Source organism: Palaemon carinicauda, chromosome 45 (genome assembly GCF_036898095.1).
Source record: "Palaemon carinicauda isolate YSFRI2023 chromosome 45, ASM3689809v2, whole genome shotgun sequence".
Lineage (NCBI taxonomy): Eukaryota > Metazoa > Arthropoda > Malacostraca > Decapoda > Palaemonidae > Palaemon > Palaemon carinicauda.
In genome coordinates this window covers 1,998,165-2,012,312 of record NC_090769.1, presented here as the reverse complement: position 1 = coordinate 2,012,312, position 14,148 = coordinate 1,998,165, and the positions used below count along the sequence as shown (strand labels likewise).

Sequence of the window (14,148 nt, the reverse complement as noted above, 5' to 3'; positions counted from 1 at the left end):
AACCCAAAGGGCGAAGGTCACTGAGCTTTGTGCTCGTGTATTCTCCACGTCGTCGCTGAAGGGTGCAGGGTTAGGGTCCCAGAAGGAAAATTGAGTTAAATTCCTTCAACTCAACGTGGAGGGGTGTTAACCAAGTAGTGTAAGCTGAAGAGTGAGGAGAGGAGACGATCTATGACGTCTAGGTGAGAGTACTCACAGAAGAGAGGCTTTTGGGAGCAGCTCTCTCTCAGCAAGCCCAAGACCCAAAGAAGGGTCTTCGACAGAACACAGCGTTCCAGAGCATTACCTTGGAGGGCAAAGTATTCAGGGATAAACCGTAGATACTGGAGGTGGTTGCTGATTTAGCAGCCTAGTGGAGAGCCGGCTTAGTGGTAATCACGAGCCTCCGAACAGTGAACGTCAAGCAAGCAAATGGCAACCAAGCGAACGGCAACCAAGCGAACGGCAACCAAACAAACAGCAACCAAGCGAACGGCGAGTTACTATCGTGTGAGACAACGAACGACTAGCTATCGAAACTTAATCAGCGAACAGCGGTATAGATAAAATGTCGGAGATTTTCTAACCATTGAATACAGCGATTGGCAACTGACGAATCAGAGATCTGATAAATAGAACATCTTCCGAATCAGAGCAACGGTGACCAGCGAACAGGGGCTCGGCAATTGGTAAGTTTCAAGCTGACGATCGAGAATGGTGAGCTAGCAATTGGGGATCAGGGAGCTAGCGATCGGCACTTGGCGATCAGAGCTGTAGGGAGGTGCTCAGAGATTAGAGATCAAGGATCAGAGATTGGAGATCAGGGATCAGAGATTGGAGATCAGGGATCAGAGATTGGAGATCAGGGATCAGAGATTGGAGATCAGTGATCGGGGATCTGAGATTGGAGATCAGTGACCGAGGATCAGACGTCGGTGATCTGGGATCAGTGATCAAAGATCACTGATTATCAATCGGCAAGTTGATGTTCGGTGATCGGCAAATATCGGCAATCAGCAATGGATGGGCAAGCAATCAGCGATAGGGGGTTGAACGGTCGGCGATATGGTGATCAGTAATCTGCCGAACGTTAAACTAGAATTGGCATATGGCAATCGGCACAGTGACGATCGGCGATGGCGAGGTGACGATCTGTGATCGAAGATCACCAAGCTGGCAAATGGAGATTTGACGATCGCCGAACTTGGAATGGGCGATCGCCTGAAGATCAGCAAGTTAACGATGGGAAAAGTTGGCGCTCAACAAACTGGAGGATCGACATCCTCATAAGGAAGAGCAATGCTTACGATTGTGAGCGTCTCGCTCATGATAGTAATCGTCAAGCTCGCGACCATGAGTGTCTTGCTGGCGATCGTGAGCGTCTCGCTGGCAATCGAGATCGTCTCGCTGGCGATCGAGATCGTCTCGCTGGCGATCGTGATCGTCTCACTGGCGATCATAAGCGTCTCGCTCGCAATCGTGAGCGTAATTGCGAGTGTCTCAATCGTGAGCATCTCACACATGATCATGATCATGAGCGTGTAGCTCGTGATCGTGATTAGCTCATGATCGCGAGCATCTCGCTCGTGATCATGAGCATCTCGCTCGTGATCATGAGCATCTCGCTCGTGATCGTGAGTATCTCGCTCGTGATCGTGTCTCGAGAATGTGAGCAGTTAGCTCGTGAAAATGCTTAGACCGTCTTCAAAAAGATTGTCAAGATCCTCATAGCATTCGATCTCAAGATCGTGAACGTCTTCCAGAAGAAGAGCGTCAAGATCATAAGTTACCCTCGATCTCTATAGCGATCATTGGATCATCAAAAACAACTTCCTGACGGGAATCATTGAGAAGGACAAGAAAATAATAAGTCTCGTCCTGGCAATCAGCAAGTAGATGGAGAGCTGGCCATGGGTTAACTATTGTTAGTAGTTTCATAATCGTAGCAGGCGAACGTTTACAGGCAGGCGGGAACGTTGTTTGTCGGGAGAGAGAGAAATTGCAGATCGTTACAAGATCGGCAGATTGCGAGAGGACTCGTTGTCAGCAGGAGGCCGTCGGATGGGCATCCAGGAGACGCGGTGGACCTCGTAGACAGCTAAGACATCAGCCGCAGCAGAAGCAACTGACTTTGCACTCCAACGTTGGCTGTAAGTGCTGAAGAAAAAAAAAAATAAAACATTCTTCACCTCCAGGGTGGAACAAAAAATCCAAACAGCGGACAGGAGAGGTTACCCAAAACGCATTGTCGGCAAGAAGGTTTCCTTTTTCTTCCAATAAACTCGCAGGAGCAAGTGACGGCAATACCTAAAATGGCAACATTACTCTGTAAGGGATCATCAGAGAGAAAAAACAGTCACACCTGTAAGAGAAAAAGGATGAGAGTACAATAAAGCAATTGTCTATATGGCTACGCCTTGAGATGGAAAGAGCGGAGACGTCTGTTCTCTACCAGCCAAAAGAAAAAATTGATGTGGTTCATCGAACCATGAATAGATATACAGTAGGTGGCTGGGCACTCCCTACCTTCCCACTACATTAGTTAGGTAGGGTTGGCACCATGCATTACAAGTCTAATGGCTACCTTCCAGCTTTGTTGGAAGAATATCCACATAAATAACAAAGTTTGTTAGTGTTGGAACAAATATAAATTAGATTTTGTGAACATTACTTTAAGAGCCGTTTCAGGATCCTCTTTCACAAAAAAAAAAAAAAAAAAAAAAAAAAAAAAAAAAAAAAAAAAAAAAATCCTTTGTCCTGCAGGACCCACAAGATTTGCTTGTCTTGTAGAGGTGAGATTGTGTCAAAATTGACCATGAAAAAAAAAGGTAAAATGACAAATTCGTAGATAATTTGTATTTTTCCTAACTATACAAACCTTAGCTATTTAATAGGGGTTATTACTTTCGGCGTAGCTGAAATGACGAGTCATTAGAATTTTAACAAGGGTTTACTACCCTACCGCTAGTTAGTGGGGGGTAGGGAGGGTAGCTTGCTAACCAACCCCCCCTCACACACACCTGTGCTTGAGCTCACTTTGCTTGGAGGTAGGACTTCAAGGGGGATAGGACTGGCGGGCAAGTTTGATTAAATAGCTAAGGTTTGTATAGTTAGGAAAAATATAAATTATCTACGAATTTGTCATTTGTTCCGTAACTGACATACAAACCACGCTATTTAATAGGGGTGATTCACCCATTAGGAAGGGTGGAAAATCCCAGCCAGTACTGGCTTTTGGCTTTGCCCAGGAACTCATTATTTGAGTGTGTCAGCACTCAACAATAAGGAGTCCCTGCACCTCGCTAGGACCTTGCTACGCAATGACTGCGGCCTACGCAAGCCGTGTGTAAAGGAAGTTGACCTGTAGTCCTTTAGATGGAAACTTTAGGCTAGGACTCTCCCAATACCACCTCGTCAGGGTATGGGGACGTGACAGTATTAGCTTAATACTAGGAACACAAGGAAACATGGTTTACCTGCAGTGGTTTGAGGTCAGCTGTGCAGAGAACCCAGGATGCTGCTTTCCCCAAGAGAGGGGAAGATGAAGAAAAGAATAAGGGCCAGACAAACCTTTTCATTCATGCAGACTAAGACCGGGTAACAATGCCCTAAACCTTTTGCTACTTGTCCACTAAGGAGCCTGAGGTACTAAACCAGCTGTTGTGCAGCCACCACAGGGCTGATAGAGAACGTATCGAGCCTCCTGTGGGTCACGTCTTGCAGGTAGTGGGCTATGAAGGTCGTCTGACGCTTCCACACCCCAGCCTGAAGAACCTGCGTCACTGAGAAATTCTTCTTGAAGGCCAGGGACGTAGCTACGCCCCTGACGTCATGTGATCTAGGGCGACGTGACGGAGGAGGGTCTGGATTCAGGGACAGATGGATCACCCTACGAATCCATGCCGAGATGGTATTCTTGGTGATCCTCCTCTTAGTCCTCCCCGTGCTAACAAACAATTCTTGCACTTGAGGACAGACTGCAGGCATTCTTTTGAGATATAGCCTCTGACTCCTTACTGGGCACAGTAGGAGATGGTCTGGGTCATCTGTTACAGAACGAAGACTCAAAATCTGGAAGGAGTCGAACCAAGGATCCGGCTACCCCGGATTCTGAGGCTTAGCAATAAACTCAGGGACGAATTTGAACGTTACCTCCCCCCATCCCCTTGAATGGGGGATGTCATATGAGAGACCATGAAGTTCACTGACTCGCTTGGCCGATGCCAAAGCTTGTAGGAACACCTTCTTCCAAGTTAGGTGGCGATCTGAAGCCTAGCGTAATGGTTCATAGGGAGGTCTCTTAAGACCTGAGAACTCGAACCACGTTCCATGGAGGAGGTCTCACTTCCGACTGAGGGTAGGTAAGTTCATAACTTCATATGAGTAGAGAAAGTTCCAGCGAGGAAGAAATGTCCATTCCTTTGAGCCTGAAGGCTAGACTTAAGGCTGAGCGATAGCCTTCCATCGCCGAGACTGAAAGGCGCATTTCTTCCCGTAAATACACGAGGAACTCCGCTATTGTTGGAATAGTGGCATCGAGTGGAGAGATACCCCTTCCATGACACCAACCACAGAAGACTTTCCACTTTACCTGGTAGACAGATGCGGATGATTTTCGCAGATGTCCAGACATCCTAATCGCAACTTGTTGCGAAAATCCTCTCTCAGCGAGGAGATGCTGGATAGTCTCCAGGCGTGAAGTCGTAGCGAAGCTACGGCTTTGTGGAAGATGTTGGCATGTGGTTGTCTGAGTAGATCATGTCGTGGAGGGAGTTCTCTCGGAAGTTCCGTTAGGAGTTGCAGATGGTCCGGAAACCATTACGCGTGATCCCATAGCGGAGCTATGAGGGTCATTGAAAGATTGACCGTTATTCTGGTCTTGTTGAGCACCCTCCTCATCAGACAGAACGGGGGGAAAGGCGTACACGTCGATGTTGTCCCACCGTTGTTGGAAGGCATCTTGCCAGAGCACCTTGGGATCTGGGACTGGGGAGCAGTATAGAGGAAGCTTGAAGTTCAATGCTGTCGCAAACAGATCCACAGTCGGGGAACCCCACAAAGTCAGGACTTTGTTGGCCACTAGATGATCCAAAGACCACTCGGTACTCGCTATCTGAGACGCTCTGCTCAGATTGTTGGCGAGCACATTCCTCTTGCCTGGAATGAAGCGTGCCGATAGTGGAATCGAGTGGACTTCGGTCCATCTCAGTACAGTATCTCTACTGCAAGACGGGATAGTTGCTTCGAAAAGGTACCTCCTTGCTTGTTGATGTAAGCCACTACAGTGGTGTTGTCGCTCATCACCACCACAGAGTGACCTGCCAGGTATTGTTGGAACTGCTGAAGGGCCAAGAAAACAGCCTTCATCTCTAGAAGATTTATATGGAGGCACTTTTCTGATTCTGACCACCGGCCTGAGGTCCTATGGTGTAGAACATGGGCCCCCCACCCTTTCTTTGAGGCGTCCGAAAACAGCATCAAATCCGGGGAGAGGACGAGAAGGTCCACTCCTCTTCGTAGGTTCTCGTCTGTCACCCACCACTGGAGGTCCGTACGTTCCGCAGGTCCCATAGGGATCATGACGTCCGGGGAATCGTAACCTTGATTCCACCGGGACTTGAGTCGCCACTGGAGGGATCTCATCCCGAGGCGACCGTTGGAAACTAGACAAGTCAAAGATGAGAGGTGACCAAGGAGACGTAACCATGATTGGGCTGGAAGCTCTTCTCGTCTGAGAAAAGGGCTTGCGACCTGTCCTCAGCCTTGCTATCCTGTCGTCTGATGGGAAGGCTTTGTGGAGATAGGTGTCTATAATCATGCCTAGCTATACCAGTCTTTGAGTGGGAAGCAGAGAGGACTTCTCGAGATTTACTATGATCCCCAGATCCTGGCAAAGTCCCAGAAGTTTGTCTCGGTGTCAAAGAAGGGATGACTCCGAGTCTGCTAGGATCAGCCAGTCGTCCAGATAACGGAGGAGACGGATGCTGATCCTGTGTGCCCATGACGATATTAGGGTGAACACTCAGGTGAAAACCTGTGGTGCTGTGGAAAGACCGAAACACAGCACCTTGAACTGGTACTCCTTGTTGTCTAGGCTGAATCTTAAGTACTTCCTTGAAGACGGATGGATTGGGATCTGGAAGTAAGCGTCTTCAGATCCAGTGTGCACATGAAGTTTTGAGGTCTCACTGCAAGTCTAACCGTATCTGCGGTCTCCATGCTGAACGGAGTTTGATTGACAAACTTGTTCAGAGCCGAGAGGTCGATGACTGGTCTCCAGCCTCCAGACGCCTTCTTTACAAGAAAGAGTTGACTGAAGAAGCCTGGGGACCCGTCGAGGACCTCCTGGAGAGCGCTTTTCTTCAACATTGTCTGGACTTCTGCCCGAAGGCCTGCCACCTTGCTGATCCCATGGCAAGGGAGCTCAAAGACACTGGATTCGTCGTCAGGGGAGGTAGAGATGTTGTGAATGGGACGCGATATCCCTGACTGATTACAGAAATCGTCCAGGAATCGGCCCCGAGTTGCTGCCACCTGTCTGCGCAACTTTGAAGGCATCCCCCACTGGTGGACATGCAGGGGGACTGCCAATCCTAGCATTTGCGGCCTCGGCTGCTCCCTCTAGGATTGCTTAGACACCACTGTCTTCGCTACTGTTGTCGGTTTCATGGTCTTGGTAGGACGGGGCTGCTGGGGTGCTGGAGGCTTATAGGGCTTGGATGTCAAAGCCTTATGCAGGAGGGAGTCTTGGTGGGACTTCCTCCACCTCTCAGCGGCATGCTCCACGTCCTTAGGCTCAAACAGGTTCGTTCCCATCACGGAAGAATGTCTGAGCCTGCTGATCTCGGTGCTAGGGACCTTCTGATGGAACCTCTCAGACACCGCATCCCGACGTTTCAGGATGGTGTTTGCCCACAAGTTCGAGACTTAGTGGGCCAGAAACTTGATCGTGCGAGTGCATGAGAGTAAAAAGGTCTCCATAGCTTTCCTGGTACGTTCTTTGGATAAATCCTCCGAACGTATCAGGATACCTAAGGTCCCTAACCAGATATCCAGCCACGAAGTGGCCTTCATGGCACACTTCGCAACCTTCTCCTGATTAAGGATCTCAGTTGCCGAGAATGAGACCTGCTGGTTGGAGAGTCTCTCAAGAGGGACTCCCCTGGTAAGCTCTTCCAAAGAATGGTGAAGGGGAAGAACTAAACAAAGCTTCTCTAAGATCTCGAAGTACCTCCACTGCTGTACACGAGGAGGTGGAAGAAGCTTGTTGCCGGCACTGGATCAGCTGGTGGAGGCTAGCTCGGAGAGCTGGACTGCGATCTTGTCCTTGGTACTCTTAACCCCCTGAGACCAGGGCAAAGCTGCACTGGAATTAGAGGGTTTTTGAGTCCCAAACAATCGGTCCAAGACCGTGTCTTTGCCCTCTCGAGGAGGAATCTCTGGATCACCAAACCCATTGAGTCTCCTCATAAGGGTTAGAACCTGCCAAAACGCATGTTCTGACTCCTGCAGCTCTCCTCCTGAATGACTAGCAGCGAAGTCTCCTGTCCCCAAGGCTCTTCTTGGGGAGACTCGCGGACGTTCTCAGAGTGACTGGCTGGCTCTGGTCCAAGTCTTGACGAGGACTTCGGTACTGTCTTGGAGTCATTCGACTCCCTCCTGGGAGGGATGCAGGACTCCAACAACGACGGAGGTAGGCTATTCTCCGCCCCTACCCGAGAAGACTTTTCAGCGCGAGGTGGGGTTTCCCTCATTGGTGCAATGGGGGAAAGTCTCACCTCACATGATTCCCCTGAGGACGGGAAATCCTCGTCCGAAGGGGAGGGAGAAAAAGTCTGGGGTGGGGAGGGGGACTGCCTCGAAGGCTTACGAGGAGACAGCTTAGTCCTCGGAGAAGTCACCGCGTCCAAAACTCCTCTTTTTCTCTTCAGGGGAGTAGACGCAGCCAAGGATTTGTGGCCCAATTCAGAGAGAACAGGCTTGAAAGCCTGCGTGACCACTCTGATTAGTGCGCCAAACCAAGGCTGCTGGCTGCGCTGTCAGACACTCCCTCTGGAGGGACAGGGATCGACCGATCCCTGGGAGGAGTTTCCATAGGGGGGTTTGCCTGAAAAGAAAAAGAAGACAAAGAAGCATTGTCCCTGGACCTTTTTGGAACCTTCCCCCCTACAGGCGAGCGCGCTGTTCTGCGCTTGCGGGGGGTTGGAAAGTGGTGATGGCGACCTCGCCGTGCGTTATCCTGCAGCCTCGCGCGTGGGAGGATATTAACGATCTCACTGGGGAGCGCGATGGGGAATACCCGTGGTCGCGCGCGGGAGACTGCTGGCGCGTGCGAGGGCGATTGCGAAGGCGCGCGTAGGAGCGTGCGCAGGAGACATCGGAGAGTGCGCAGGAAGCAGATTGCGCGCGCAAGGGTGAATGATCGCGCGCAGAATCAGGATGAAGAGCCCGTGCGGGCGAGGGATCGTGCGCTCTAGAAGATGTCGTTGGGCGCGCATGCGCAGGAGAGATATCTCTTGCGCACGGGCGCGCAGCTGGAACCTGCGTACATTGGCGCGCCTCTTGTGGGCGCACATCAGGCTGGCGATGTATCACTGCTGTGGGAGATGCGCGCGCAGCGTGTAAGTGACTGCGCGCGACTGCACGCTGGCGAGGGATGGCGTGCAGGAGAAAGCAGACGGCGCGTTGGCGAGCGCTGGCGAGTAGGAGAAGTCTTAAACTTCCCTACAGCCCCCAGATCCGAAGATCGTGGGCGCGCAGGAGATCATTGGTGCAGAGAGCGCTGGCGCACAGGAGATTATTGGCGCGGGGAGCGCTGGCGCGCAGGAGAGCACTGACAAGTTGATGAGTGCTGGCGAGCAGGAGAACGGTGGCGCGCATGGCACGCAGTAAGTTGAGGGCGCGCAGGTGAGCGCTGGCGCGCATTATCGGTAACATCAGCAGCAGGTGCGCGCTGACGCACTATATCAGCAACAGCAGGAAAGCGCTGATGCGCTGTCTCCGAAACCTCAATGAGGTCAGGAGAACGTTGGAGCGCATGCTTGGCATGGCGCGTAAGGGACGTGTGCGCTAATTTGCGCGTATGCCCTTGTTGCCCCGAAGGACCATTACCTGTTTTATAAAAACAAGTTTAGTTGGCGCCCAAAGCGCATCAGCAGCCAGGAACGGCGACGGCAGGTCAGCAGGTCTGACGGGTGGAAGGTCGGCGTGCCCTTTGTAAGGACGACCTTCCACCGAAAGGGATCGCGAACGATCCGCAGAGAGGTCCAGGGTTGTAGCAGGAACAGTCGGAGATCAATGATGAGGCTCCTCTGCGGCAGACTGCAACGATGATGATGAACTGAAGCAGCGCCTCCTCACCGACTTATAAGGTGAAGGAAGGCCTCTCCGGCGAAGAGGAAGGCGAGCCTTACGACATATGCGCTATCTGGGGGCCGTTGGGTCAGCAAGCAGTCCTCCGAAGAGGAGTCTCTGTGAGTGAACTCCCCCTAGGGGAAGAATCACTGGCAGGAGAGACTGTTGGACTTAGTTCTCCCTCGTAGTTTGAGCAGGAATGGGAGAAACTATGCCTTCAGCTACTGCGGGTTGAGAAGTTGCAGGGCTAATAGGAGATACTGCATCGGATACCTCTGCCACCACAACGTCGACGATAGACAGAGGACCAACCTCTGCCAAAGTCGGCGATTGCTTGACAGCGGCACCCAACCGGATGATGTTAAACAAGGCTTCCTTGGAGGGCGAACCTTCGAGCCCCAAGGAAGACCAAAGCTGGAATAAATCAGTTACATTAACATTTATATCCTCCCCCAGGGGAAGAGGTGGAGCTGCCTCGGTAGGGGAGGCAACGCCATCTCTCGAACCCCGAGATCAGGAAACAAAACTATGGTCTACGCCACCACTAAAAGGTCTCTCGAAAGAAACCGATCGAGTGGGAGCTTCGGAGGAGGTTTGGGCAACGGAAGAAGAGTCCTTGGGATTTTCTCCTTTCAAAGAAATCTTCGAAGGAGAATTATCCCGCCTGGACTTCTTCCGTCGCCAAGAAAACCTCTCCACTGGGAAGTAGACCACTCCCTACACTCAACACACTTATTACTAATATCACACCGTTGGCCCCTACAGTAAGGACAAAGGGTGTGAGGGTCCGTCTCGACCGTCGACATAAATGTACCACAAGGGCGGTCATGTAATCCAGGGCATTTGCGCATGATCGCAGAGGCCAACTTCACGCTCAAACCTGAAGGAGAGAAAGCAAAAAGACATTAATAGCTGTCAGAGGGGCGAGGGTGAGAGCGGACACGTCCGACTACCACCCGAGCCGAGAGCGAAGTGAGCTCAAGCACAGGTGTGTGTGTGGGGGGGGGGGGGGGGGGGGTTTAGTAAGCTACCCTCCCTACCCCCCACTAACTAGCGGTGGGGTAGTAAAACCTCATTAAAATTCTAATAGCTCGTCATTTCAGCAACGCCGAAAGTAATAACCCCTAATAAATAGCGCGGTTTGTATGTCAGTTACGGAAAAAATTACATTTTCAACCAAACTCAAGATATCCGATATGAAAAATGATATTTTGATTATAAAATAAATTTTTGAATATACTTACCCGGTGAATATATAATAGCTGACATCTCCGGCGGCTCGACAGAAAAACACAAAAACTCGCGAGCGATCGCTATGAAGGTTGCGGGTGTGCCCACCAGCGCCAACTATCGGCCAGATACCGCATATACATGTAAACAGCTCCAGTTCTTCTCATCCCGCTGGGTCTCTATCGGGGAGGAAGGGGAGGCCTTTAATTTATATATTCACCGGGTAAGTATATTCAAAAATTTATTTTATAATCAAAATATCATTTTTAAATGTTTAACTTAGCCGGTGAATTATAATAGCTGATTCACACCCATGGTGGTGGGTAGAGACCAGTATTAATACAGTTTACAGCGTATATGCTTAGAGTTTTTGACAGTTATATCATAACAAAACCCAAATATATATAGGTACCTGGTAAGGAAGTTGACTTAGACGATTACTCTGCCTTGTTAGTCTGTCTTCCTCACGAAGCCCAGCCATCCTCTTAGGATGCTGAAAGACTCCTAGGAGCTGAAGTATCAAGGGCGGCAACCCATACAACAGGACCTCATCAAACCCCTAATCTGGGCGCTCTCAAGAAATGACATTTGACCACCCGCCAAATCAACCAGGATGCGAAAGGCTTCTTAGCCTTCCGTACAACCCAAAAACAAGATTAAAAACATTTCAAGAGACAGATTAAAAGGATATTGGAATTAAGGGAATGTAGTGGTAGAACCCTCACCCACTACTGCACTCGCTGCAACGAATGGACCCAGTGTGTAGCAGTCCTCATAAAGAGTCTGGACATCTTTTAAGTAAAATGACGCGAATACTGTACCGACTTGCTTCTCCAAAAGGTCGCGTCCATAATACTTCGCAGAGATCTATTTTGCTTAAAGGCCACAGAAGTTGCTATAGCTCTTACTTCGTGCGTCTTAACTTTAAGCAAGCATCGGTCTTTTTCATTCAAGTGAGAATGAGCCTCTCGGATTAAAAATCTGATAAAATATGACAAAGCATTCTTTGACATAGGTAATGATGGTTTCTTAACTGAGCACCATAAGGCCTCAGATCCACCTCGTAAGGACTTAGTACGAGCTAAGTAGAACTTAAGAGCTCTAACTGGACACAGTACTCTTTCAAGTTCGTTGCCTACGATCTCTGACAGGCAAGGTATATCAAAAGACTTAGGCCAAGGACGAGAAGGCAGTTCATTTTTGGCTAGGAAACCAAGTTGAAGTGAACATGTGGCTTTCTCTGTGGAAAAGCCGATGTTCTTACTGAAGGCATGAATTTCACTGACCCTTTTAGCCGAAGCCAAGCACACTAGGAAAAGCGTCTTGAGGGTGAGATCCTTCAGGGAGGCTGAATGTAATGGCTCAAACCTGTCTGACATCAGGAACCTTAGGACCACGTCTAAGTTCCATCCAGGAGTTGCCATACGACGTTCCTTAGAGGTCTCGAAAGACTTAAGGAGATCTTGGAGATCTTTATTGTTGGAAAGATCTAAGCCTCTATGTCTAAAGACCGAAGCCAACATGCTCCTGTAGCCCTTAATAGTGGGTGCTGAGAGGGAGCGAACATTTCTCAGATGTAAAAGAAAATCTGCGATTTGGGCTACAGAGGTACTGGAAGAGGACACAGATGCTGACTTGCACCAGTCTCGAAAGACTTCCCACTTCGACTGGTATACTCTGATGGTAGAAGCTCTCCTAGCTCTCGCAATCGCACTGGCTGCCTCCTTCGAAAAGCCTCGAGCTCTTGAGAGTCTTTCGATAGTCTGAAGGCAGTCAGACGAAGCGCGGGGAGGCTTTGATGAACATTCTTTACGTGGGGCTGACGTAAGAGATCTACCCTTAGAGGAAGACTCCTTGGAATGTCTACCAGCCATTGAAGTACCTCGGTGAACCACTCTCTCGCGGGCCAGAGGGGAGCAACCAACGTCAACCTTGTCCCTTCGTGAGAGGCGAACTTCTGCAGTACCTTGTTGACTATCTTGAATGGTGGGAATGCATATAAGTCCAGGTGAGACCAGTCCAGTAGAAACGCGTCTATGTGGATCGCCTCTGGATCTGGGACTGGTGAGCAATAGATTGGTAACCTTTTGGTCAACGAGGTGGCAAAGAGGTCTATGGTGGGTTGACCCCAAGTCGCCCAAAGACTCTTGCACACGTCCTTGTGGAGGGTCCATTCCGTGGGTATCACCTGACCCCTCCGACTGAGACAGTCTGCCAAGATGTTCAAATCCCCCTGGATGAATCTCGTCAACAGGGAGATGCCTCGATTTTTTGACCATATGAGAAGGTCCCTTGCGATCACGTACAGCGTGTGGGAGTGAGTGCCTCCTTGCTTGGAGATGTACGCCAAAGCTGTGGTGTTGTTTGAGTTGACCTCTACCACTTTGTTTCGAAGAATGCTTTCGAATTTCATCAAGGCCAAGTGGACTGCTAATAGCTCCTTGCCGTTGATGTGCATGCTCTTCTGAACTGAGGTCCACAGACCCGATTATTCCCGACCGGCCAGGGTCGCACCCCAACCCAAATCCGACGCGTCTGAGAACAACACGTGGTTTGGGTTCTTGACTGCTAGGGACAGGCCCTCTCTCAGACTGATATTGCTGTCCCACCAGTTCAGGCATGGTTTTACTGGTTCGGAGACTGGGATTGATACCGTCTCTAAAGTCTTGCCCTTGTTCCAGTGAGAGGCTAAATGGAACTGGAGAGGCCGAAGGTGCAGTCTCCCTAGCGAGACAAACTGCTCCAGGGATGAGAGAGTCCCTACGAGACTCATCCAACTCCTGACTGAACAACGTTCTCTTTTCAGCATTAGTTGGACTTTGAGCAGGGCTTGTTCTATTCGGGTGGCAGACGGAAAAGCCCGAAAAACTAGACTGTGAATCTCCATCCCCAAATATAGAATAGTCTGGGATGGGATCAGTTGGGACTTTTCTAAGTTGACCAAAAGTCCCAACTCCTTGGCCAGACCCAACGTCCAATGTAGATCCTGCAGACAGCGATGACTGGACGATGCTCTGGGAAGCCAGTCGTCCAAGTACAGGGAGGCTCGGATTCCCGATAGATGAAGAAATTTTGCCACATTCCTCATGAGCCTCGTAAACACGAGAGGAGCAGGACTGAGGCCGAAGCACAGTGCTCGAAACTGGTACACCACATTCCTGTAAACAAACCTCAGAAACGGTTGGGAATCCGGGTGTATAGGAATGTGGAAGTACGCATCTCGCAGGTCGAGAGAGACCATCCAGTCTCCCTCTCTGACCGCTGCTAAGACGGACTTCGTGGTCTCCATCGTGAATTTTGTTTTCGTAACAAAAACGTTGAGCGCACTGACGTCTAGCACTGGCCTCCAACCTCCTGTATGCTTTGGGACTAGGAAGAGACGGTTGTAAAACCCCTGTGATTGAAGGTCCGAGACTTTCACCACCGCTCCCTTCTCTAGCAACAGAGACACTTCTTGATGAAGGGCTTGTCTCTTTAACTCCTCTCGATACCTGGGAGAGAGGTCTATGGGAGTTGTCACTAGAGGAGGTTTGCGTACAAACGGAATTTTGTACCCCTCTTTGAGCAACAGAACAGTGTCTTGGT

At 50.1% G+C, this 14,148-nt stretch overlaps 1 protein-coding gene across 4 annotated transcripts in view; it reads right to left on the bottom strand.

Moving 5' to 3' along the window:
- The window catches only part of LOC137634800 (armadillo repeat-containing protein 8-like), a 58,134-nt gene that overhangs the window by 31,162 nt on the left and 12,824 nt on the right, over window positions 1-14,148 (bottom strand). The window lies entirely within an intron of this gene.